This window comes from Eretmochelys imbricata, chromosome 3 (genome assembly GCF_965152235.1).
Source record: "Eretmochelys imbricata isolate rEreImb1 chromosome 3, rEreImb1.hap1, whole genome shotgun sequence".
Taxonomy (NCBI): domain Eukaryota; kingdom Metazoa; phylum Chordata; order Testudines; family Cheloniidae; genus Eretmochelys; species Eretmochelys imbricata.
The window spans coordinates 182,649,619-182,675,702 of NC_135574.1; the positions used below are offsets into that span (position 1 = coordinate 182,649,619).

The following is a 26,084-nucleotide window of genomic DNA, read 5'->3' on the forward strand; positions in this document are numbered from 1 at the left end:
TTCTAACCTACAGAATGTTAAGGCCTTATCAAACATGCATTTAGTGCAATGGGAACTTTTCCAGTGATTTCAATGAATATTGGATCAGGCCCTTACTCACTTAGGGATCTGTAGTAATGTTCTAGACTTGTCTGGCCATTCACATTTTTTCTTCTTAATTTCCTTCCACATTGTCTCTTTGGGGGTCAGCCAAAAGAAGAGGTCAATTTTACAAAGGCATTTTATGAGCATTCTTTACAATTGGCACATTTTTAACAATTTTATTTCTAAAATGTTCAGACAAATTGTGGATGATTTGTTGCCTATATAGTGGGTGACATGAAGACCTTAGAAGGAGGTACAGCATCTAAAGATTAGCATGAATTTACATATATTTAGACTGTAAAGATACTAATGGTTCACGGTTTACAATTCCTCATTTTCCCGACAATTGCTGGTGATAATGTGATCATTTTGCACTGCCTTCTATTTTCATTACTTTCTTTGTCACATAAATAAGGTGTCAGAGTATTAATACATTGTGAATGGTATTCTGTAAATTATCGTTCCCTAAGGGAGTCAAAGTCTGCTTTTCTGAAGTCCAGGGTCCATATTCTGCCGCTCTCCTTTTTTCCTTGTGTCAGGATCCTGAACTCGACCATCTCATGGTCACTGCCTCCCAGGTTCCCATCTACTTTTGCTTCCCCTGCTAATTCTTCCTGGTTTGTGAGCAGCAAGTCAAGAAGAGCTCTGCCCCTTGTCGATTCCTCCAGCACTTGCACCAGGAAATTGTCCCCTACACTTTCCAAAAACTTCCTGGATTTTGTACCGCTGTATTGCTGTATTGTCTGTGCATCGCTGTATTGCTCTCCCAGCAGATATCAGGGTGATTGAAGTCTCCCATGAGAACCAGGACCTGCGATCTAGTAGCTTCTGCGAGTTGCCGGAGGAAAGCCTTGTTCACCTCATCACCCTGGTCTGGTGGTCTACAGCAGACTTCCACCACGACATCACTCTGGTTCCTCACACTTGTAAACTTAATCCAGACACTCTCAGGTTTTTCTGCAGTTTCATACCGGAGCTCTGAGCAGTCAAACTGCTCTCTTACATACAATTCAACTCCCCCACCTTTTCTGCCCTGCCTGTCCTTCCTGAACAGTTTATATCCATCCATGACAGTACTCCAGTCACGTGAGTTATCCCACCAAGTCTCTGTTATTCCAATCACAGCATAATTCCTTAACTGCAGGACTTCCAGTTCTCCCTGCTTGTTTCCCAGGCTTCTTGCAGTTGTGTATAGGCAGTTGAGATAACTGGCTGATCATCCCTCTTTCTCAGTATGAGGCAGGAGCCCTCCCTCTGAATCATGGGATCCAGCTTTCTCAGAATCTTCATTTGATTTATTAATATCCCAGCAATTGCTGGCAATTTCATTGTATTCCTTTTTCTACTAACTAGCCATTACAAACTCACTGTTCCGCTCTTCCTTATGTGCAACCTCTCCTTTGCCGACTTTTGCATGGGACTTTATTTGCTGCTTATTGCTTCTGTTGATGCCCAAACCAGGAGTCAGTCCTACAACCAGGCAATAGACTGGCAAACAGGCTGTGGTTGCAGTATTGCTGGCGTTTTCAGTGTTTACAAGTGAACTTTCAGTTTATACATTAACTGTGATCACTCTAGAAAGGTAGCATGCCATCACGTATGCAATGCAATGCAATCCAGCTTGCAGGCTGGATATTTTCAATTATAATAGCAGCTTTGCCTCTTTTAGGAGTCAGCAGTTACATGAAGGTCAGTATTTGTTTACTCGAGGATATTTAAATGTCTCTTTCCCAAGCCTACATATTGATTGTCTTAGTGTTAAATGTTGTTGCCTTTATCGTCATTTGTGCTTGTTATATTAAAATTTATATAGCAGTTCAAAATCCAGAACTGGTGGCTACAAACAAAGATACCAAGATTGCAAAGAGAATGGCAATATTGATCTTCATAGATTTTACCTGCATGGCACCTATCTCATTTTTTGCCATGTCATCTGCTTTTAACATACCTCTCATATCACTCTCATCACAGTGATAAACTCCCAAGATTTTGCTTGTTTTGTTTTATCCGGTCAACTCCTACACAACCCCATTCCTGTATGCAATTTTCACAAAAGCTTTTCGAAGGGATTTCTTTCTACTGCTGAGCAAGCTTGGCTGCGGTAGGAGTCAAGCAGAGCTTTGCAGAGTGAACTGTTTCTCTGCTTATATATCCAACTGTAAAAATGACAGCTCATCCACTGGCCAAAATAAAACCTCACAAGCACTGCTTCATTTGGCAATTTTATATGACCAATATCCACCTGTATGTGACGAGACATTTTGTAAAAAAATGTTAAACTGTAGCTTCAGTAAACATAGCACCATATGATAAACTATACCTATACCACCAAATGTAGGAATTTAGGTGTTCATTTATGTTATAAATGATAAGTCTATACTGTAATTCTTATTCAACACAATTGTTCTGAGATTCAGAATTGTGTTTTCATTATTTACAGTAATAATGATAGAAACAAAAAGTAGTTATTGGATTAAATTCTTCTTCTTTATGGGTCCTGGGGGCAGAGTTGCAGTTTTACCATAATTTAGTGCACTTCCAAGCTGCTCTTCAAGTTAATGTGCAATTCTGCTCAGAGCTATGACAGTAAAAACAGCACCTTCCTCCTCACATCTGCTTCCCAGGGATATTTAAAGTCCTATCTGCTGACTTTGCTGACAAAAAAAGTTTGTATTCTGTTAGCTGTATTGGTACTGCAGGGCTAAAAGAAAGGGATCTGAATTTTATGGCTTTTTGAGCTTCATCACCAGAAAGTTCAAATTATAGAGCCAGTTACACCTATTTAAACCAGTTGAAAGCAACAAGGTTGTACAGATATCACTGAGGATAAAATTTAACCTGAAGAAACTTTTTACTAGCGATGACATAGAATGAGGGCAGCGCCCAGCTGGACTTTCAATCACAGGTTAAGTTTGCAGGGCTGGGAGTTACTTTAAAAAAAGGTTATTTTAGAAAAAAAAACCATACACTGAGTATATTTGATCTGGATATCATTTGAGACACAATAGTTGTGAAATCCCACAGTGCCATTTAGACAGGTATTTTCAGATTAGAAATGTGTATTTTATGTGGGGGGGGGGAGAATGAGAGAATTCCATTTAAGCTGTGGAGGCCGCTCCTGGCAGCAGAGTGGCCATTACCTACCCAGTTTGGAGTCAGATAACTTATGATCTTGAACTGCTGCTTTAACTACAAACATAACTTTGTGGATCATTTTCATCAAGCCACTTCCAGATGTCTGCACTGACTATGGCATTTGGAATCCACTGGAAGCTCCCTCTCAGACACTCACTATCCTGTTCTATTTCCAACTTACTAAGAAGAGTAGTGTCTTTTCAGTAATTATATTTTACAATAGTACTCTGCTTGCCATTTGCTAAGAAGATGCATTCCTAAATTAGGCAAAGCTTGAGTATTCTTTTGTCCCTCTAGGGACACACCCAGCTATAGTAACATGCAGACAGGCTTTCTGACCAGCCTCTGCATGGGAAGGCTATACAGCTAGGGCACTCACCAGCTTCTCAGGCACACACTCCCCTCTGGAGAGTAAACCCAAAATTATACCAGCTGGTGCTGCCAAGGGAAATGTACAGGTTAAGTTTATTAAATTCGCCCACTCCCTCAATGTGGAGGAAGATATGCAGCAGCTTTCTGCTCCAAAGTTATGATTTCCACACAGTGGTTTGTGATAAAGCAAAAACCAAATTTATTAACTACAAAATATAGATTTTAAGTGATTATAAGGGCTAGCAAACAGATTAAAGCAGGTTACCTAGTAAATAAACAAAAATGCAATCTAAGCTTAATATACTAAAGAGATTGGATATGAGTAGCAAATTCTTATCCTAAATGATGATTTAAACCAGTTACTTATAGCTTAAAAAACCCAGGTATTCCTTAGAAACCCCTCTAGCCTGGGTCAGATAAATGCAAGTAGTTCAAGATCTAAACCTATCAATCTATAAAGCACAGCAGAAAATATGTATAGTGGATCACTTACATTGCTTTTTTATTTGGAAATGCAACTGATACTTTCTATTCTTGCATCAGTCTTAGTATATGACAGTCAAAACTTCTAAGACATACTGGCCAGATCCACACCTGATGTAATTTGTAGCTCTCTTGAAGTCAGTGGAGCTATAATGATTTACACCATTTGAAAACTAATCCCATTGACTCCATAACAACAATTGCAATGACAGACAAACAGTTCTTTTTGGCAATCAATACACATAATAGGGTTGACAGAAGACAGAAAAGGTATTTTATTTAAATAACATATTAAATCTATTCTGTTTTTCCTCCTCAGTTAAGACCTTGACTATCATACCTTTGGCATTATAAGAAACCTAAAGCCCTGATTCTAATATACATCTCTCAGTTCTAGTGGATGGCACTGCTTATTATTTTTGCTTTGGGTTAATGATAGTACAACTTTTGAACTGAATTTTGGTTTAAGATTGCTATTTGCAATTAATACTTTTATAGTTGTCTGACCCTATCATAACTTGGGCTTTAGGCCATATTTCTGCTCAAAGATTTGAACAAGCATAACTGCACTCATAAGCACATTGAGGATGAAAGCAATAGCATAAAGTGAGAGAAAGTTGAAAGACCATTGTTACCAACCAGTCAGAATTGTTAGCAGGTGTATTTCTCTGTGTACAGAGCATAAAGCTCCTGAGTTTGGTACTGAGAGGAACTGGAAGACTCTAGACAGACTGAAGCTATTAAAGGAACTGAAGAAACTCAGAACCAGAACAATCTTGGCTGTGTTGAGTAATGATTGGTGCCTGGGAATCAAGAGCCAATTATTTTTTTCAATTCAAAATGGAAGTGCTGTGCTTGTACGTGCTTTAGCCAGGGGAGTTTATTAAATCAGCAAAAGATCTGGTACATGCCAAAACCTGTCTTGATCTGGCACTCTGTAACTAACTGATTATTTATACTTATAAGCTCTTTTCCTGTTCAAGTGCAGTGTAAAGTGCAACATTACTTGAGGACACTTACACTTATTGCCTGCTGGATACTTGTCACTACCAGAGAATTCTAAATGTAGGAGACCTCAGTTAGAAATGGATAATGGCTGGTTTCAGTATCAAAAAATTGTAATCTAAATAGTTGTGTACAAGTATTAGAACTGTGTGAATCATTCATTTTGTACCTACTCAGGGGTGGCAGGTTTGTAGAAATTTTGGTGGTGCCCAGAACCCGCCCCCTCCCCAAACTCCTCTCGCACAGGGCCCCATCTGCCTAAGGCTCTGGGAGGGAGTTTGGGTGTGGGGGAGGAGGTCTGGGGTGCAGGCCCTGGGCTGGGGCAGGGGATTGGGATGCAGGACGGATGAGAGGTTGGGCTCTGGGAGAGAGTGTGGGTGGGGGAAGGGGTCTGGGGTGCAGGCTCTGGGATGGAGTTTGGGTGTAGGCTCTGAGCTTGGGCAAGGGGTGGGGATGCAGGAAGGGGTGAGGGGTGCAGGCTCTGGGAGGGAGTTTGGGGGCTGAAGGGGGGGTTGCAGGCTCTGGGAGGGAGTTTGGGGGCACGGCACTTACCTGGGGCTCCTAGGCAGGGTGGGTCGGGAGTCTCCATGTGCTGCTACCCCAGACACTGTCCCCACAGCATACTATTGGCCACAGGGGCGCTTGGGGCGGGACACAGACCCACCCAGCCCAGGGGCAGCAGGGAGGGGCCAGCAACCACATGGAGCAAGCAGGCAGGAAGCCACTCAGCTCTGCTGCGCTGCCGGTGGTGAGAGTGGGCCCCAGGCTGTTTTAAATGGCCTGGGGGACGCGGGGGATGTGGGGTGGAAGGCAGGGCCGAGGGAGAGACCTGGCCTCAGACATTGCTGGAACTGGGTCCCGGGCCAGGAATATTCGTGGTGCCGAGGCATCACGGGCTCATGGAACTCGCCACCCATGTACCTACTGTAATATGGGTCAAATATGATTGCTGGTTAAAGAAAAATGTACAGGAGTTCTGCAGTACATGAAATGAGAGTGTAAATAAAACAGGAGCTCTTTAAAAGAATCAAGATTAATGCTAAAATTCTCATCTAAGCTACACTTGTTATTCCATCTCCCTACTTCTTGCTAAACTTTCCTTTTGTATGCTGTAAAGATTTAGACACTCACCGACTGAAGTAACTTCAATACTATTAAAAAATAGATATTAAAAGTATCTACAGTGGAGATAGAACAGAAGCAAGCATGTGTGCTGGGATGAATGCATTATGGATAGAACTGCTACTATAGATCTCTCCCCATCACATCTATACATGAAATATGATGCTTGCAAAACTGTGCAGATAAGAGATCAAAAATATTAAGACAGCAAACTGCTCAGATATCAAACACATACTAGTCTGGCTACTCCAGCCTGTGATGTGAATGGTAATTTTTTTATTCTACATACATTTTGATAAGGAACAATTCTCTCTATACAAACACCCTGAGTTAAGACAATGCTGATTGAAAATGTTAATTGTAATTATCTTATTCAAATACCTGAGTTTTTTCTACTTGTCTACAAGAATGTTAGTGACAAAACACTATGCAGGTTCTTGGCCTGTACGAGGGGAGAAAACCTATTTAGAAGTAAATCTTACCCACAGCAGAATCAATGAAGGAATTTGAGGAGCCCATGCACAAAGTCCACATCTCCTTCGTGCTACACACAGGTCTTCAGGGACACCAAGGGCACTGCTGTAATGTGGTTTTTGTAGGGGTAGCCTGGTGATTTGCACCTACATAAAGCTACTAGCAATTTTTTCAGATATGGTGGGGGATTCAGACAGCAAGAGCAGAAGTTCCTTGAAGCTTTGATGCAATTGTGCCATTCTGTGGCCTGGTCGCTGTTGGGAGAATTCTATTTCCTCAGTAATAGAGATGGGTTTCTGAGACCTAGTTTTAAAATGCATTCCATAGGAAAATTATGGCGAAAGGTCTGGCAATGTGGAAGTTATCCCCTAGCTGATCCTGATTGGGTGGCTTAATTGTGATTAAGTGGCCCCAGCTATGAAAGGGTCAGGGAGGACTACATAAAGAGAGATGAGACTCAGCCATGGGGAGGAGACCTGATGGTGTTCTGTTAAGCTTTTTTTCATTATGAGACCCAGATTTTCACCATACTAACACCTGACCTGTCACAATATCTGGAGTGGCTCACAGCCATGAGTGCCTACCTAAGGGCAGACTGTCAAACACAGGGCAGACACACCAAACTGGTGGTATGTTCTATAATTAGATTTCACCAAGCCAGTAAGAAATGTGAACTCCTGGATCACTGTAACAGTCTTACCATGGAGTCTACAGACAGTCGTCTTAACCCCTCTAGCCTACCTTGCCACCCAGACAAACTGGGCTTAGTGATAAATGGTCAAACACAACAAAAATCACACCACATTCAGGTTGCTTCCAGTCCTAAGAGACCAGTCACTTACCCCACATCAGCTGGTACCCTAGATCTTACATCAAAGCCAACACTTGTAGCCAATCATGTAATAAAATTATCTAAAGCTTTATTAACTAGTTTCAGAGTAGCAGCCGTGTTAGTCTGTATTCGCAAAAAGAAAAGGAGTACTTGTGGCACCTTAGAGATTAACAAATTTATTTGAGCATAAGCTTTCATGAGCTACAGCCCACTTCATTGGATGCATTCAGTGGATGCACTGAATGCATCCGATGAAGTGGGCTGTAGCTCACGAAAGCTTATGCTCAAATAAATGTGTTAGTCTCTATGGTGCCACAAGTACTCCTTTTCTTTTTATTAACTAAGGGAATGGAGTAAGTTATTTACAGAGTTGTAGTGATCTGTCAGTTCAAACTAACTGTCAGGGCAGACCCAGGGGTAATCCCTGAAGATTTCTGGCTTCAGTTTGGTGTCTCTACCCGTGTCAGAGTTCAAACATCCAAAAAGATGAAAAATCTTCACATCAACTATTTTAAGGCTGTCAAGCGATTAAAAAAATTAATCATGATTAATCTCATGATTAATTGCACTGTTAAAGAATAATACAATACCATTTATTTAAATATTTTTGGATGTTTTCTCCATTTTCAAATATATTGATTACAACACAGTATACAAAGTATACAGTGCTCACTTTCCATTTGATTACAAATACTTGCACTGTAAAAAGAAATACTATTTTTCAGTTCACCTAATACAAGTTTTATAATGGAATCTCTTTATCATGAAAGTTGAATTTACAAATGTAGAATTATGTACCAAAAAATAACTGCACTCAAAAACAAAACAATGTAAAACTTTAGAGCCTACAAGTCCATACAGTCCTACTTCTTGTTCAACCAATTGCTCAGACAAGTTTGTTTACATTTGCAGGAGATAATGCTCCCCGCTTCTTGTTTACAATGTCACCTGAAAGTGAGAACAGGCATTTGCATATTTATATGCCAGATGCACTAAAGATTCATATGTCCCTCCATGCTTCAACCACCATTCCAGGGAATATGTGTCCATGCTGATGATGAGTTCTGCTAGATAACGATCCAAAGCAGTGCAAACTGATTCATGTTCATTTTCATCATCTGAAGTCAGATGCTACCAGCACAAAGCTGATTTTCTTTTTTGTGGTTCGGGTTCTGTAGTTTCTGCATCAGAGTGTTGCTCGTTTAAGACTTCTGCGAGCATGCTCCACACCTCATCTCCCTCAGATTTTGGAAGGCATTTCAGATTCTTAAACCTTGGGTCAAGTTTTGGAGCTATCTTTAGAAATCTCACATTGTAACCTTCTTTGCATTTTGTCAAATCTGCAGTGAAAGTGTTCTTAAAATGAACAACATGTGCTGGGTCGTTATCTGGGACTGCTGTAACATGAATGTAGATAAAAGAGCAGGAGACATACAATTCTCCTCCAAGAAGTTCAGTCACAAATTTAATTAATACATTATTTTTTTAACAAGCATCATCAACGTGGAAGCATGTCCTCTGGAATGGTGGCAGAAGCATGAAGGAGCATATGAATGTTTAGCATATCTGGCATGTAAATACCTTGCAATGCCGGCTACAAAATTTCTAGGTGAACGCCTGTTCTCACTTTCAGGTGACACTGTAAATAAGAAACAGACAGAATTATCTCCCATAAATGTAAACAAACTTATTTGTCTTAGCAATAAGCTGAACAAGAAGTAGGACTGAATGGAATTATAGGCTCTAAAATTTTACATTTTTTGTTCTTGAGTGCAGTTATGTAACAAAAAAATTTGTAAATTGCACTTTCACAATAAAGAGATTGCACTACAGTACTTGTATTAGGTGAATTGAAAAATAGTATTTCTTTTGTTTACCATTTCTACTGTGCAAATATTTGAAATAAAATATATTTTTATTTAAAAAATATATAAACATATAAAATATATATGTATTAATTTTGCATTGGGGGACGGTGTTGGTGAGTATCTGAGTGTCTGTTGCGGGGATAGTTTGTCAGTTTGACCATGTGCTTCATTGTTTGAAAAGTGTGAATTGGGACTGCTTTATTCCAGGTGGACCTTGAGTGGGCCTGATTGTTATAAAAAGACAGCCAGTTGTGAACAGTGGAGAGGTGAACAAGGGAGTTTGACTGGGAGTTCACCTTGGGAGAGCCCACTTAGGCTTTCATCTTACAGGTTTCTCTGAGTAGTTACTGCAACTGCTGAGGAAGCTCTTAGAAGGAGGGTAATATGGATAGTGAGCTATCGGCTGTTGTGACCTGCACAGGATGTGCCATGTTTGTCTTTCTTCCACAGGACAGGAGTAACTTTGTCTGTACAAAGTGCAAGCTGGTCTCCATATTGGAAGAGAAGGTTCAAGTATCAACCCTCTGTTGCATAAGAGAAAATGAAGATTTACTGGACAGACATCAGGATATACTTCTGCGGGCACAACACCTGAAGAATCAGAGCAGGCTGCGCAGTGGGGACAGAAAGACAGTGAAGAAAATTGGCAGCATCCAGAAGAAGAAAGAGGCGCATCCATGTACCAGCAATGCAGATACAGTTGATCAACTGTTTTCATGTTCTATCCACAGGTACTAAGGCGGAGAGTGGACTAGATGATACATCTGAGAGAAGGGAGCAGAAGGAGACTCCACCAGTTGGGAGGCATGAGATGCACTGTTCTAGGAATGGGGGTTCCACGACCACCGCTCCCAAGAAAAGGATGCGGATGGTGGTGGTTGGGGACTTCCTCCTCAGGGGGACTGAGTCATCGATCTGCCATCCTGACCGGGAAAACTGAGAAGTGTGCTGCTTGCCAGGAGCTAGGATTCATGATGTGACAGAGAGACTGCCCAGACTCATCAAGCCCTCGGATCACTACCCCTCCCTGCTTCTCCACGTGGGCACCAATGATACTGCCAAGAATGACCTTGAGTGGATCACTGAAGACTACGTGGCTCTGGGAAGAAGGATAAAGGAGTTTGAGGCGCAAGTGGTGTTCTCGTCCATCCTCCCTGTGGAAGTAAAAGGCCCAGGTAGAGACCGTCAAATCGTGAAAGTCAACGAATAGCTACACAGGTGGTGTCAGAAAAAAGGCTTTGGATTCTTTGACCATGGGATGGTGTTCCAAGAAGAAGGATAGCTCGGCAGAGATGGGCTCCACCTAATGAAGAGAGGGAAGAGCATCTTCGGAAGCAGGCTGGCTAACCTAGTGAGGAGGGCTTTAAACTAGGTTCACTGGGGGAAGGAGACCAAAGCCCTGAAGTAAGTGGGGAAGTGGGATGGAAGCACGAGCAGGAGAGCGCAAGAGGGGAGGACTCCTGCCTCATACTGAGAAAGAGGGACGATCAGCAACTTATCTTAAGTGCTGGTACACAAATGCAAGAAGCCTGGGAAACAAACAGGGAGAACTGGAAGTCCTGGCACAGTCAAGGAATTATGCTGTGTTTGGAATAACAGAGACTTGGTGGGATAACTCACCTGAGTGGAGTACTGTCAAGGATGGATATAAACTGTTCAGGAAGGACAGGCAGGGCAGAAAAGATGGGGGAGTTGCATTGTATGTAAAAGAGCAGTATGACTGCTCAGAGCTCCGGTATGAAACTGCAGAAAAACCTGAGAGTGTCTGGATTAAGTTTAGAAGTGTGAGCAACCAGGGTCATGTTGTGTTGGAAGTCTGCTATAGACCACCAGACCAGGGGGATGAGGTGGATGAGGTTTTCTTCCGGCAACTAACAGAGGTTACTAGATCGCAGGCCCCGATTCTCACAGGGCACTTCAATCACCCTGATATCTGCTTGGAGAGTAATACAGCACTGCACAGATAATCCAGGGAGTTTTTGGAAAGTGTAGGGGACAATTTCCTGGTGCAAGTGTTGGAGGAACCAACTTGGGGTAGAGCTCTTCTTGAACTGCTGCTCACAAACGGGGAAGAATTAGTAGGGGAAGCAAAAGTGGATGGGAACCGGGGACGCAGTGACCACGAGATGGTTGAGTTCAGGATCCTAACACAAGGAAGAAATGAAAGCAGCAAATAGGGTCCCTGGACTTCAGAAAAGCAGACTTTGACTCCCTTAGGGAAATGATGGGCAGGATCCCCTGGGAGAATAACATGAGGGGGAAAGGAGTCCAGGAGAGCTGGCTGTATTTTAAAGAATCCTTATTCAGGTTGCAGGAACAAACCATCCCGATGTGGAGAAAGAAAAGCAAATATGGCAGGCGACTAGCTTGGCTTAACAGTGAAATCCTTGCTGATCTTAAACACAAAAGAGAAGCTTACAAGAAGGGAAGATTGGACAAATGACCAGGGAGGAGTATAAAAATATTGCTCAGGCAGGCAGGAGTGAAATCAGGAAGGCCAAATCATACCTGGAGGTGCAGCTAGCAAGAGATGTTAAGAGTAACAAGAAGGGTTTCCATAGGTATGTTAGCAACAAGAAGAAGGTCAAGGAAAGTGTGGACCCCTTACTGAATGGAGGAAGCAACCTCGTGACAGCGAATATGAAAAAAGGTAATGTACTCAGTGCTTTTTTTGCCTCTGTCTTCACGAACAAGGTCAGCTCCCAGACTGCTGCACTGGGCAGCACAGCGTGGGGAGGAGGTGACCATCCCTCTATAGAGAAAGAAGTGGTTCAAGACAATTTAGAAAAGCTGGATGAGCACAAGTCCATGGGGCCGGATACACTGCATCTGAGGGTGCTTAAGGAGTTGGCGGATGTGATTGCAGAGCCATTGGCCATTATCTTTGAAAACTCATGGCGATCGGGGGAGGTCCCGGATGACTGGAAAAAGGCTAATGCAATGCCCATCTTTAAAAAAGGGAAGGAGGATCTGGGGGAATACAGACCAGTCAGCCTCACCTAAGTCCCTGGAAAAATCATGGAGCAGGTCATCAAGGAATCAATTTTGAAGCACTTAGAGGAGAGGAAAGTGATCAGGAACAGTTAACATGGATTCACCAAGGGCAAGTCATGCCTGACTAATCTAATTGCCTTCTATGAAGAGATAACTGGCTCTGCAGATGAGGGGAAAACAGTGGACTTGTTATTCCTTGACTTTAGCAAAGCTTTTGATACGGTCTCCCACAGTATTCTTGCCAGCAAGTTAAAGAAGTATGGGCTGGATGAATGGACTATAAGGTGGATAGAAAGCTGGCTAAATTGTCGGGCTCAACGGGTAGTGATCAATGCCTCCATGTCTAGTTGGGAGCCAGTATCAAGCGGAGTGCCCCAAGGGTCAGTCCTGGGGCCGGTTTTGTTCAATAACTTCATTAATGATCTGGAGGATGGCGTAGATTGCACCCTCTGCAAGTTTGCAGATGGCACTAAACTGGGAGGAGTCGTAGATACCCTGGAGGGTAGGGATAGGATCCAGAGGGACCTAGAAAAATTAGAGGACTGGGCCAAAAGAAATCTGATGAGATTCAACAAGGACAAGTGCAGAGTCCTGCACTTAGGACAGAAGAATCCCATGCACTGCTACAGACTAGGGACTGAGTGGCTAGGCAAAAGTTCTGCAGAAAAGGACCCAGGGGTTACAGTGGACCAGAAGCTGGATATGAGTCAACAGTGTGCCCTTGTTGTCAAGAAGGCTAATGGCATTTTGGGCTGTATAAGTAGGAGCATTGCCAGCTGATCGAGGGATTTGATCGTTCCCCTCTATTCAGCATTGATGAGGCCTAATCTGAAATACTGTGTCCAGTTTTGGGCCCCATACCACAAGATGGATGTGGAAAAATTGGAAAGAGTCCAGTGGAGGGCAACAAAAATGATTAGGGGGCTGGAGTACATGACTTATTAGGAGAGTCTGAGGGAACTGGGATTATTTAGTCTGCAAAAGAGAAGAATGGGGGGGGGGATTTGATAGCTGTTTTCAACTACCTGAAAGGGGGTTCCAAAGAGGATGGATCTAGACTGTTCTCAGTGGTAGCAAATGACAGAACGAGGAGTAATGGTCTCAAGTGCAGTGGGGGAGGTTTAGGTTGGATATTAGGAAAAACTTTTTCACTAGGAGGGTGGTGAAGCACTGGAATGTGTTACCTAGGGAAGTGGTGGAATCTCCTTTCTTTGAGGTTTTTAAGATCAGGCTTAACAAAGCCCTCGCTGGGATGATTTAGTTGGAGATTGGTCTTGCTTTGAGCAGGGGGTTGGACTAGATGACCTCCTGAGGTCCCTTCCAACCCTGATATTCTATGAATCTATGATAATATAAAGTGATCACTGTACACTTTGTATTGTGTGTTGTAATTTAAAACAAAATATTTGCAAATGTAGAAAAACATCCAAAAATATTTAATAAATTTTAATTCGTATTCTATTGTTTAACACTGCGATTAAAATGGTGATTAATTGTGATTAATTTTTTCAGTTAATTGTGTGAGTTAACTGCAATTAATCGATAATCCTGCTATTTTTATTTCCCTCTTTCAGCATTCAAAGCAATGGGATGAGGCCTTCGGCACATACTCCTCCATGGATGCGATAGCACCATTAACTAATCCTTTGTACAGTAACTCTTCGCTTAACACTGTAGTTATGTTCCTGAAAAATGTGACTTTAAGCAAAATGATGTTAAGCAAATCCAATTTCCCCATAAGAATTAATGGAAATAGGGGGCATTAGGTTCAAGGGAATTTTTTTTCTCCAGACAAAAGACTAATTATATATACACACACACACACAGAATAAGTTTTAAACAATTTAATACTGCACAGCAATGATGACTGTGAAGCTTGGTTGAGGTGGTGAAGTCAGAGGGTGGAAGAGGGTGGAATATTTCCAAGGGAATGCCTTACCGCTAAATGATGAACTAGCACTCAGCTGAACCCTCAAGGGTTAACATATTGTTGTTAAGTAGCCTCACACTCTACAAGGCAGCACAAATGGAGGGAGTGGAGACAGCATGGCAGACAGAGACAGAGACACATGCTCTGTGTGTGTATGTGAGAGAGATGTGCATTGCCCCTTTAAGCATGCTGACCCCACTCTAAGTACATTGCCTTTTTAAGTAGATCAGCAAGTTGAGACAGAAGCTGCTGCCAGCAAGCTCCCTCAATCCTGAGCTCTGTCATGTGTCCCCCATGCTCTGTGGAGATGGGGTAAATGGGGGGAAGGAGCAGGGGGAGGGGAACACCTTGACATTAGCACCCCCTTCCCCACCCCCCTGCACAGCAAGCAGGAGGCTCCTGGGAGAAGCTCCAAGGCAGAGGGCAGGAGCAGCACATGGCAGTTGGAGGAGGGACAGCTGAACTGTCGGCAATTGATAGCTTTCTGGGCGGTTGCCACTGCACAGGGAACTTAGGGGAGTGGGGAGCTGATAGGGGGGCTGCTGGTCCACCCTGATTCAAGCCCTCACCAGCTAGCTCTAACACTCTGCTCTTTCTGCAAGCAGTGGACAAAGCAGGTGGCTGCTAAACAACGTTATAAGGGAGCATTGCACAACTTTAAACGAGCGTGTTCTCTAATTGATCAGCAACGTAACAACAGTAACCGGGACGACTTTAAGTGAGGAGTTACTGTATTGTAATGTTCTTTGATGGCCCGTCTGGTTTGGATAGTCCTTCTGGATAGGCAGTGTGGGAGGGCAATTCCTGTGCCTGAGTTCACATGTTCAGAGCAAACATTTTCAAAGTTATAAAGCAAAACTTACGTATTTTCTTATAGCATGCAATGCAGACATTACAAGTGGGATTAATACATGCAGCAATTTACAAGTATTTCAGAGTCTAAATATTAAATACATTCTCATAAGACTAATACCTGTTTTTAGCTAAACTAACATACAGGTGAACTGATCTGGTCTTGAGCTATGAATTTGTTAGTTCTTAGCTTATGCCTGCAGATTGGGCAAGAGCTGGCATCTGGCTTGCTAGCATCTCACTGACCCCCCTTATTTCCACCCTCTCAGGCTAGAATGTGGCAAATTAGGACTAGATGGGGCTCTTTATAGGACTGACAGATCATGGCAAATATGAAGTTTTAATGAGAAGCAGATTTATGAAGCTGAGAAGAAATAGCTGAAAAACATTTAACTGGGTGGAGAGGAAAATTTAAAAAAAAATCATATTTGAGCTTACAGTAATGCGCAAAACATCATCTTAAAGGCTGTCGCACACCTATCCCATTAAAATTACTGGAGCCTGAAAACAGTGGCTTATAATGCAAATGCTTTCTCAACCATACTTTTGCTTTCCCAATTCTATTGCTTATTATTTCTGAACTCAGAGTTTTATCAATTTGGTGCTAACCTTTCTCTGTGTGTATGGATGTAAGCACATTAGAGAACAGGGTAATGTGCTCATCTTTCCATTACATATGCTCATCTATGCCATTACAATTCCCCTTTTGAAATGTCGGCAGAACAAGGTCAGAACTACTCAGACACATTCAGATGGATGTATTGAACTTGACAAGACTATATGTTCATGCATATAAGTTGGAGGATTCATACAGTAAGAGATTTAACCCACCCCTGCATAGCTTCCCTGAATGTGTGTTTTAAAAAAATTATTTGGGAATTGTGACAAAGTTCCTCCTCTGCTTTGGTGGGTCCTGCACTTTCTGATGGATTTGCTCACCTCAGAGGTTCATGGCAGCCCTCAGTTTGGCCACTTTTGCTCATGGCTTAAACCAGCCATTCACTTAACTAACCTCATCACTGGCCAACCTGGCAGAGAAGGAGGAGAACAATCCCCACAGTCTCTGTTGTCCTGCCTAGTGTGTTGGGGACAGACCAGATCCCTTCTCCAAATTAGACCTTCCCCTCTGATGTGACTCTCAGTCCAGGTCAATGCCTTCCGTGTCAAATGGGGAGTTGGCGGGATGAGGGGAACCTGGGCCCGCTCTCTAATCTGGGTTCCAGCCCAAGGCCCTGTGGATAGCAGCTGTCTGCAATGTCTCCTGAACCAGCTGTGTGACAGCTACAACTCCCTGGGCTACTTACCCATGGTCTCCTCCAGCAACTTCTTTACCATCACCACAGGACCTTCCTCCTGATGCTTGATAATGCTTGTACTCCACAGTCCTCCAGAAGCACACCCTCTTGCTCCCAGCTCCTTGAGCACACCAGACCAACTGAAGGGAGGTCTTTTTTTAACCAGATGCCCTGATTAGCCTGCCTGCCTCAATTGATTCTAGTAGATTCCTAATTGGCTCCAGGTGTCCTAATTAGCTTGCCTGCTTTAATTGCATCTAGTAAGTTCCTGATTGTTCTGGAACTGCCTTACCCAGGGAAAAGGGACCTGCTTAATCTGGGGCTCCTGTCTCTACCTTCGATCACTCTCCTGTAACGGGGATGGATGGCAGGTGAGCTCCCTCCCACCCGTGCTTCAGGCCATCCGGTGGACCACGGGTCCGCTGCTCTATCTCAGCGTTTACCTTTCTGCCACGCATCCATCTCTGCCAGAGAACTGGCACGGTTTAGAGGGCAGGGTGACTGAGCGGCTCTGGAAATGGACAGGACTACTCTGGTGCCTCTCCCTTCAAGGAAGAGCACTAGTTCTTAATCAACTAGTCCTGTCCATGCTCTGGCACTGGCTCAACACCCTGGTCCCAGCCCCGGGTTTCCTGGCCAACCTCTGGACAGCGATTCTGGAGTTCTTTTGGCCAAGAGTGCACTGGGTCTCTGCAGGGGTCCTCCACCTGCCCCTCGAAGTGGGAGGGAAGGCCCTGAAGTGCCTACGCACTCAGGTCCATGTCTTTTACCTCCAGGCCCTGCAGAGGTTCCTTTATGGTGCAGGTAGCCCAACATCGAGAGTACTAGCACACGCCTTCCTGTGCCACTTCCGAGGGCTCCGATACCACTGGCAGCTCCTTTATCTCCATCTGAGAGGTCTTCTGCAAGACCTCTCCGGGCTGCCAGTCTTCTACCAGGACCTCCTCTGGACCTGGAAACCGTTCTCCACGACCAGGTCCATGGTAGCCACTGTGGTGGAAGATCTCCTCACGGAGCCTCTGCTACACAACCCCCAGCTCCGTGTGCAGGTGGCGGAGTCCAGCTCGGTGCACCAGAGGTTGGTCTGGCAGAAGTCACCAGAGTCAGAGACCTCCTGGACTACGACCGGGGAGACTGGCTGGATCCCCTGATACTCACTCAGTGCATGGGGCTTTCCAGACCTCATACTCCCTGGCACGTACTTCAGGAGGTGAGGGCCACTTTACCGCCTGCTGCTTGGGTCTACCTCGACCGGGTCCTGCAAAAGGGCACACCCTGCCCACCCTCCACCCCAGGCCCTCCAGACCTTTTCATCGGGCCCCTGCCCCATGGACCCAACAGGCCCCCCCGCCCCTTCACTGTGAGCCAGCTACATGACTTGCAGCCAGTTCATTTCCAGACCATGCCAAGGAAATATCTATACATGCTTGTGCTCCACACCCTTCACTTTCTCACCTTCGCATCTCGCCCTGACACAAAGTGGCGGGACCTCTTGCCACCTTTAGAGGGTGAGGAACCCTGGTGGGCCAGCCTATACTCTAACCTGGTCCCAAGGCCCGCCGGGGATATCAGTTGGTGGCTCCTTCACGGGGCCGTGAGCACAGGCATGTATTTGGCACGGTTTACCCCCGTCCCAGACACCTGCCCCTTCTGCGGCGTGAGGGAGACCCTGGTGCATGTTTACTTGGAGTGCGCCAGGTTGCAGCCCCTATTCCAGCTCCTCACAAATATTTTGTTACGTTTCTTGCTACACTTTTCCCCTCACCTCCTTTTCTATGCACTCTCTGTGGCCCCACAAATCCACAGGACCTCCTGGTCAACCTCCTCCTGGCCCTGGCTAAAATGGCCATCTATAAAACCAGGGAGAGGAGGTTGGCTGATGGAGACTCCTGTGACTGTGGGGCCTATTTCCAATCCTCCGTCTGTTCATGCATCCGGGCAGAGTTCCTCTGGCTCCGTTGACGCCATCGAGGAGCAGTGGGCACTGTCCAGGGTTCTCTGCTTGGTGTCCCCATCAGGTTCCCTTTGTTTGACCCTGTCAAAGTTCCTTCCCCACTCTGAACTCTAGGGTACAGATGTGGGGACCTGCATGAAAGACCCCCTAAGCTTATTCTTACCAGCTTAGGTTAAAAACTTCCCCAAGGTACAAGCTTTGCCTTGTCCTTGAAACCTATGCTGCCACCACCAAGCGTGTTAAACAAAGAACAGGGAAAGAGCCCACTTGGAGACATCTTCCCCCCAAAATATCCCCCCAAGCCCTAAACCCCCTTTCCTGGGGAAGGCTTGATAAAAATCCTCACCAATTTGTACAGGTGAACACAGACCCAATTCGTTGGATCTTAAGAACAATGAAAGATCGACCAGGTTCTTAAAAGAAGAATTTTAATTAAAGAAAAGGTAAGAGAATCTCCTCTGTCAAATCAGGATGGTAGATATTTTACAGGGTAATCAGATTCAAAACAGAGAGAATCCCTCTAGGCAAAACCTTAAGTTACAAAACGACACAAAAACAGGAATATATATTCCATTCAGCACAGCCTATTTTACCAGCCATTAAACAAAAGGAAATCTAAGACATTTCTTGCTAGGTTACTTACTAGCATCTCACTGACCCCCCTTATTTCCACCCTCTCAGGCTTACGTACTTACTAACTTTTTACAGGAGTTCTGAGCTGCATTCCTGAACGGTTCCTGGCAAAAACATCACACAGACAGACAAGACCCTTTGTCGTCCGTCCCCACCCCCCACACTTCCAGCTTTGAAAGTATCTTGTCTTCTCATTGGTCATTTTGGTCAGGTGCCAGCGAGGTTATCTTAGCTTCTTAACTCTTTACAGGTGAAAGGGTTTTGCCTCTGGCCAGGAGGGATTTTATAGCACTGTATACAGAAAGGTGGTAACCCTTCCCTTTATATTTATGACACGCCCCCCAAATCAGATAGGTTGAAACACTGGCTGTGATTTCTTCCTGGAGCTCTAGGAGAAACCAGAGTTAATGAGACACATGCACCTCTAAATATACTACCAAGTGTATAAAGACTAACAATATTTTCCACATCTCAAGGATGATTTTAACCAGTTGATTCTGGGAAACTTTCACGGGAGAGTGCATCAGCCACTTTGTTAGAAGCTCCTGAGATGTGTTGTGTTGTATGTCGAAATCAAAATCTTGGAGAGCTAAACTTCACCAAAGAAGTTTTTTGTTATTTCCTGTGGCGGTATGAAGCCACTGTAGCGCAGCATGGTCGGTTTGCAGATGGAAACGCCGTCCCCAAACATATGGGCATAGCTTTTCCAGAGCATACACAATGGCGAAACATTCCTTTTCACTGATTGACCAGTAGCTTTCCCTCTCAGACAGCTTCTTGCTGAGAAACACGACAGGATGGAATTCTCGATTTGGTCCTTCCTGCATTAAGACCGCTCCCACACCACGCTCGGACGCATCTGTGGTTACTAGGAACGGTTTGTCAAAGTCTGGGGCCGTTAGCACAGGGTCAGACAGGAGTGTCGCTTTAAGCTGGTTAAAGGCCTTCTGATGCTCTTCAGTCCACTGAACTGCATTTGGCTGTTTCTTTTTGGTTAGGTCTGTCAGTGGCGCAGTGATCTTGCTGTGTTGCAGTAAAATTGCCTGTAATAATCGGCCAAGCCTAAGAAGAATTAGACCTGTTTCTTTGACTTTGGGACAGGCCACTTTTGGATAGCATCCACTTTTTGGATAGTAGGGGGTTGATAGTTCCTTGACCCACCTGGTGTCCAAGGTAAGTCACTCTGTTTAGGCCTATTTGACACTTCTAGCCTTAACAGTTAGTCCTGCCTCCCTTATGCGCTCGAAGACTTTTTCTAGATGTTCCAGGTGTTCTGCCCAGGAATCCGAAAATATGGCCACATCATCGAGGTAGGCGACAGCTTATTCTCCTAATCCCTCTAGGAGACCATCTACAAGTCTTTGAAAGGTGGTGGGTGCATTCCGCAGCCCGAAAGGGAGCACATTAAATTCATACAGCCTGACATGTGTGGTGAAGGCTGACCTTTCCTTGGCGGATTCATTTAGCAGTACCTGCTAGTACCCCTTGGTTAAGTCCAAGGTAGAGATGAATTGGGCCCGTCCCAGTTTCTCTGATAGTTCATCTGTGCGTGGCATTGGATAGTTGTCGGGGCGAGTTACAGCATTTAGCTTATGGTAGTCCACGCAAAAATGTATCTCCCCATGTGGTTTGGGAACTAGAACCACTGGAGATGCCCATGCACTGCCACAGGGGTGGATTACACCCATCTGTAGCATATCCTGGATCTCCCGTTCTATAGCAGTTTTAGCTTGAGGAGACACTCGGTAAGGTTCGGCTTTAATTGGGTGAGCAGTACCTGTGTCAATGGAGTGGTATGCCCATTCAGTCAGTCCTGGGGTGGCTGAGAATGTTGGCGCATAGCTAGTGCACAGCTCCTGGACCTGCTGTCGCTGCATATGCCCAAGGGTCATGGAGAGGTTCACCTCTTCCATGCCACCAGCACTTTTCCCTTCATAGAAGACACCTTCAAGCCACTCAGCGTCATCTCCTCCCTGGGCTGTAAACTGACAAACTTTAATTCTCTGGAATAAAAGGGCTTTAGAGAATTAATATGGTACCTCTTAGGCTTTCGGTTGGAGGTGGGGAATGCTATGAGATAATTAACAGCTCCCAGGTGCTCTTGGACCGTGAATGGCCCTTCCCACAACGCTTCCATTTTATGGGCCTCGAGCGCCTTTAAGACCATGACCTGGTCCCCTACTTTGAAGGAATGCTCTCTGGCATGTTTATCATACCAGGCTTTTTGCTCTTTTTGAGCATCCTGTAGGTTTTTTTTAGCAAGGGCTAAAGAGGTTCGGAGGGTGTTTTGTAGGTTGGTTACAAAGTCCAGAATGTTCGTTCCTGGAGAAGGTGTAAACCCCTACAATTGCTGCTTCACCAACTGTAATGGCTCCTTAACCTCGTGGCCATATACAAGTTCAAATGGTGAAAACCCTAAACTGGGATGTGGTACAGTTCTGTAGGTGAAAAGCAACTGCTGCAACACTAGGTCCCAATCATTGGAGTGCTCATTTATGAATTTACTTATCATGGCCCCCAAAGTTCCATTAAACTTTTCCACCAGGCCATTTGTTTGATGATGGTAAGGGGTGGCAACCAAGTGATTCACCCCATGAGCTTCCCAAAGGCTTTCCATAGTTCCTGCCAGGAAATTAGTTCCTGCATCTGTGAGGATGTCGGAGGGCCAACGTACCCTGGCAAAAATGTCTGTTAGTGCCTGGCACACACTTTTGGCCCTGGTGTTGCTTAGAGCTACTGCTTCCGGCCATCGGATGGCTAAATCCATGAAAGTCAGGATGTACTGTTTTCCTCTGGGTTTCTTTTTCGGAAAAGGACCCAGAATATCCACAGCTACTGGCTGAAATGGAACCTCAATGATGGGGAATGGCTGTAGAGGGGCTTTGACCTGGTCTTGAGGTTTTCCCATTCTTTGGCACACTTCACAAGACCAGACATAGGTATAAACATCCTTGCCCATTCCCTCCCAGTGGAATGACTTTCCCAAATGGTCTTTGGTTCTGTTCACCCCATCATGACCACTAGGATGACCATGGGCTAAGCTTAATAGCTTTACCTGGGTACTTAGTTGGAACTACCAACTGTCTCTGACGATCCCAGTCTTTCTGGTGTCCACAAGAAAGAGTTTCCTTGTATAAAAGTCCTCTTTCTACAACAAACCTGGATTGATTAGAAGAGCTGAGAGGCAGTGGGTTTCTCCGTTCCGCCGTCCAAGCTCTCTGGAGGCTTTCATCTGCTTCCTGTTTGGTCTGGAACTGTTCCCTTGATGCTGGAGACATCAGTTCCTCATTGGATTGTGGACCTAGGCTTGGTCCCCCTGGAAGCGATGCAGGTGGTGGGGCTGTTTCCATTGACTGTGAACCGCTCTCCGCTGGTGCACTATGTTGGGGTTCAGGCTCCAGCTGAGCCTCTTGTGTAGGGTTATCTGCTGCTGCCAGTGCAAGTTCGGTGGGTCCCTCTGGTGTTGGGGTTGCAAGCACTGGATTCAGTGCTGGCACTGATTCTGGTGCTGATTGTTCCGCCAGTTTCAGTTCTGTGACTGGATCCACCACTGCTGTTGCTGACATTAGCATGGGGTCCTGTTCCATCACCTCTGACCGGGTCCTGGTAGAAGTTTCCGGAATAGAGCTAGGTGTGAAAGCTTGCTTAGCCTGGCTGCGGGTGACCATTCCCACCCTCTTGGCTAGCTTCACATGATTTGCCAAGTCTTGCCCCAACAGCATGGGGATGGGATAATCATCGTAGACTGCAAAAGTCCACGTTCCTGACCAGCCCTTGTTCTGGACCGGCAACTTGGCTGTAGGCAAGTCAAGAGAGTTTGACTTGAAGGGTTGAATCATCACTTGGATCTCTGGGTCAATTAAATTTAGACCCTTTGACCGCACTCCTATCCCTGTTATTTCATTAGTTGTCCCCCAGAATCACTTAGCTTCTAGGTCCTGTGGTTCCTCCCCTTAGGCTGACGGGGGGGAGGTCCTTTAGCAGTGGGCGGGCAGAGCTTCCTGGATCCCAATAGGATCACTCTCCTGTAACCGTCTGGCTTAGAGGGAGGAAGGAGGGAGAGGACTGCTGCTCTTGCTACTCCAGCTGCTCCCCTGGCTGGGCCAGACACTGCCCCCCTTCTCTGCTACCTGGTTACTGGCTGGCTGGCGGACCCCGCCACACACCTTGGTTGCTCCTGCTGCAGTCCAATGGGGGGGCCTGTTGGCCCGCTCCCCAGAAGCGAGGTGTGAGGGATCCCTGCCCCAGCCATTGCTGCTGCTGTGGGCCCTACCACCACCACCACTACCATCTGAGAAGAATCCCTCCTGCCTGGCCACCGGACTGCCTGCTGGAGCCACTGCTGCTGTGTTTGCTGCCTGGGAGCTGCTGGAGCCTTGAGGAGGAGGACGAAAAGGACCATCTGCTGCTGGGGGAGTGCGCAGAGACTCTACAGACCACCGTGGAGGGGGCCTCCAAGACTGAGTAACTTTCAAACTGTGCTCTTGTGGTGGGGTCTTGACTGTGTCTGTGGGGACAGAGGGGGTGTGGCAGGGAGCCTGTCCCTGGTCCATCCATGTCCCTCCTTCCCCCACTGCTGCCTTCTCCACCGCCTCCACTGGCCACTTACCTCAGCTCCTGCCTCCAGGACTCAGCTGCTTGCTTTGCTTGTAACGCCCTGTTTCCACCACTTGGACCTGAAGCATCAGCCAGCCCAAAGACTCTTTGCAAGTGCACGTGGGCACTTCCTCCCTTCCTCCTCCCTGGCCTTTGGACTGACTCTCCCCCACAGCAGACCCCCACCTTTCCCTTACTACCTGCCCCACTCACCCCTTACAGCCTTTTGCTCCCCCTCTTTGCCCCAGCCCTCAGCAGCTTCAGGTTGTTTGCCTGCCCTGCCCTTTTCCCTCTGCAGTTCTGTTTGATTGTTTGCCCTGCCCCAGCCTCTGAAGCTCGCCCCTTGGTTTTGCTGTCCTACCTCCAGCCTGGTTGTTCCCTGCACCCCTCACCGCTGTTCCCCTGCCCTGATTAGCTCCTCCGTGCGCCAATGCCACCTCCCATGCGCTTGTGCCCCTCCCTTGTTTCAGTTTGAACCCCTTTGTCACTGTACTGCCCCAGATTCTATTGTAACCCCCCCTCCCCTAGTGCAGTTAGAGGAGCCAGAATCCCATCTTTCATCCCCCCCGTTCACCCCTTCCCTTCTGGCGCCCTCCTCTTCTGCCTACACTACAGCCTAGTGGGGAGGAGTGGTCAACCTGTTCCCCCTTTTTCCTCTTCCCCCTCCATCCCTGCTCTTTATGGTGGGGGAAAAGGCGGATGGGACCCCTCGGGCAGCCCCCACTATCCTTCCTCCACCTGCCCCCCCCCCCCCATTGTCCCCTGTGGCTCCCTCCTCAACCACCACTGCCAAACCAGCTGGTACAGCTCCCGCTAGGGCACCTCCCTAATGCTGCCCTGCTACCTTGCCTCTCTACCCTGGGTAAACCCCTCTCCATAATCAGCCCTCTCTCATTGGGCTGCAAAGACTGCACCCTCTGTCATGTCCTCTCATTCCACCAGCAGATGCAGCTTCAACTGCTGTCAGCTATGCGTGACGGAGAGGCGCTCAAGGGGTCCTTTCTGATCCCCTACTAGGGGGACCGCTACCAGGTGCATTATTCCCCTGGGAAGCACGGTGCTACCTCTGCTGGGCTATAGGGCATGTCCGGAGGGACTGACCCTTGGCCCGGCACAAAGGAGCATCTGGGACCCCTGAGCCCCAGCAGGGCACCGGCCCCATCATCGCGGGTGCCCCTGGCTGCCCAGAGCCCGGAACCACACATCGTCCTCCCTGGTCCACCACTGCTCCCTCTCAGGTGCTTGGGGCACCTCCCACAGTGCACCCAGATGAGTGGGAGGGCCCCACCTTCGATATATGTAGTCTGACAGGGCCTGTGAAGGAGGGTACAGTGCGGGTACCGCTGGGCATGGGAGAGGGCCTGCCCCAGGAAGAGTCTTCCCTCCCTTGTGCCACCCCACCGCTACCTCCCTGAGTCCCTGTGCCATTGCCCTTGCCCCTTGATCCGACCCCTGTTAACCAGCCCACAGATGACACTATGGAGGGCTGTGTCCTAGTACAGGGGCAGCAGGGCAAGCAGAAGGCTCGAGCCCCACTCCTCCCATCTGATGAGGAAGCCGCCCGGAAGACCAGGAAGGGGGCCACCAAGCCTTCTGCCTTGCCCCCGGTGAACTCCATCCACCGGTGCCGGCTGGGGACAACGTGGCAGCAATGGAGTGTAGTACTGCCCCTCCTCAGGAGTCCCTCCTCGGGGCGGGGAACCGATGGAGCCTGCCCCCTTGCCACCTAAGGCCCCTGCAAGCCCCAAGGTGAACATCGCTTTGGGTGCCAGCAAAGAGGTCCCTGGCATGGTGGGTGGTGATTTCCCCTCCATCTTAGAGGAAACCAAGGCCCTGGTTCTGACCCCAGTCACCCAGGGGGAGGATGACCCTCTGCCAGTGGGCCTCAATCTGGATGACTTCACCCCGGCTCCCCTTTCCCCATGCTCCCTCCCCCGAACCGCTGCTTCCGTTCCCACCTCTGAGGAACCCCTGGACTCTTCCACCAGCCCAGCCACAGATGGCACCCCATTAACGGCCGCCGAGTCCCACAGTGCCGTGCGGCCAGGACCAGAGTTACCAGGGGTATCCCTTGCTGATACAGGGCAGCCGACCTCCTTCCCGGGTGGGGGCCCCACTGTTGATTGTTCACCTACTGATGCTGTGGCTGCAACACCCCCTATGGAGCACGAGTCTGGCATCACAAAGGGCCTCCTTCCCACTCCCCAGACCCCTGAGCCCGACTGAGAGGTGCCATTCCCCGGTAGCTAGGCTGCCAGGGCCCCTGATTCCACTCCTGACCCCTACCCTGCCCCCACCCCAGATGCTGATCCTGTCCCCCCACTCCTCTCCACCTCCCATGCTGCTGCCACCCCTAAGGTTGTCTCATTCCCCTTGCTGGTGGACAACCCTGAGGAAGCAGCCTTCATGTTCCCCTGTCCCAACCCCCAGGGGCTTCTATTTTCCCTCCAAGGTC

The 26,084-nt window shown here is 46.8% G+C and overlaps 1 pseudogene; it reads left to right on the forward strand.

The window, feature by feature from the left end:
• Positions 1-1,345: 1,345 nt before the first annotated feature.
• The window catches only part of LOC144262443 (lutropin-choriogonadotropic hormone receptor-like), a 28,108-nt pseudogene continuing 3,369 nt past the window's right edge, over positions 1,346-26,084 (forward strand).